At 41.9% G+C, this 1,180-nt stretch overlaps 1 protein-coding gene across 1 annotated transcript in view; it reads left to right on the top strand.

Annotated features, from left to right (window-relative positions):
- LOC100533322 (choline acetyltransferase) overlaps positions 1-1,180 on the top strand; it is a gene marked incomplete at its 5' end in the record, with an annotated part of 100,322 nt that overhangs the window by 94,298 nt on the left and 4,844 nt on the right.

The raw sequence follows: 1,180 nt of genomic DNA, 5'->3' as shown, positions 1-1,180 counted from the left end.
GTAGGAGTTAGAGAGGTACAAAGGTACAACGGACTTTGAAAAGGTCGTAGCTTTAAAATCGGAGATTTAAAACATGTTTCTGAGATTCAGACAGACGGACAGACGAAAGAGGCCGATTGTGTAATACATTCAAATAAGAAACAGGGTGCATTGGGGTGTTCTATTCTTAACACTACTGCAAGGACAGATCGAAGTAAAAGTATTCGACTGTTTTGGATGATTATATAATCGGAATGTTCTAGAACAAGTAGAGGGTAATGCTGCTGGTCTGGGCGAGGTGCAGAGGAACAGAAGAGAAAGAGAGAGAGAGAGAGAGAGAGAGAGAGAGAGAGAGAGAGAGAGAGAGAGAGAGAGAGAGGGGAGGGGGGGGGAGAGAGTATAGTTCGCTGGATCAGCTGCAATAAAGTGTAGATGTTACCGAAAAGCTGCCTTTTTAGAACTAATGAAGGAGCAAAGTGGTCGGGATTATAGATGGAAGGAGGGTATTATAAGAGTGTCGATTCAAAAGGTTAAAAGCGGTAGAACATAAAGGTATTGGGAATGCCGGAAGCCAGGGAAGCATTGGGGAGGAAGGGTGGCAGATGGTGGAAGAATGAGAGGGAGATCGAAGTAGAAAGTACAGCGAACATGTGAAAGGAAGATGGAAAACAGAGGAGCGTGAAAGAGGAAGAAGGAGATCCAAGGAAGAAGTGGTACTTCAAAATGTAAGGAAGATGGATGGGTGGAAAATATCTGCGTTTATTTATTGAAAACCTGCTCTCATGAAGTTCTTTTAGAACGTAGAATGCTTGAGGTATTTACAACTGAATCGTGTAAGAGCTGTGCCTTAGCTTAGGGCTATGTGACATTTTAAGACTGTCATAAATAAAACAATTGAGGGTTTTGTGATGAATATAGAAATAACAGGAAAGGGTTGCTTGTAGAAGTACGCCTGGTTAGATACTCGAAAGCTGAAAATGTGGATGTCATTGAGAACGGAATTGGTGCTTTGCTGTCCATTGTGATGATTAATTATACTCGGTGATGAAACTGTAAGTGACAACTCTCTGAAAAACGGTTTAAAGATAGTAATGTGATCTTTCTAAAATGTCAACTTTGAAACCGATATCAGAATAACACGAGCCCTGAATGCTTCGGGGATACTTCAAGTTCTTGGTTGTTCACTTCGAGCTGCCCCCCC

Source organism: Aplysia californica, unplaced genomic scaffold, assembly GCF_000002075.1.
Source record: "Aplysia californica isolate F4 #8 unplaced genomic scaffold, AplCal3.0 scaffold00105, whole genome shotgun sequence".
Taxonomy (NCBI): domain Eukaryota; kingdom Metazoa; phylum Mollusca; class Gastropoda; order Aplysiida; family Aplysiidae; genus Aplysia; species Aplysia californica.
This window is presented reverse-complemented; position numbering and strand designations above follow the sequence as displayed.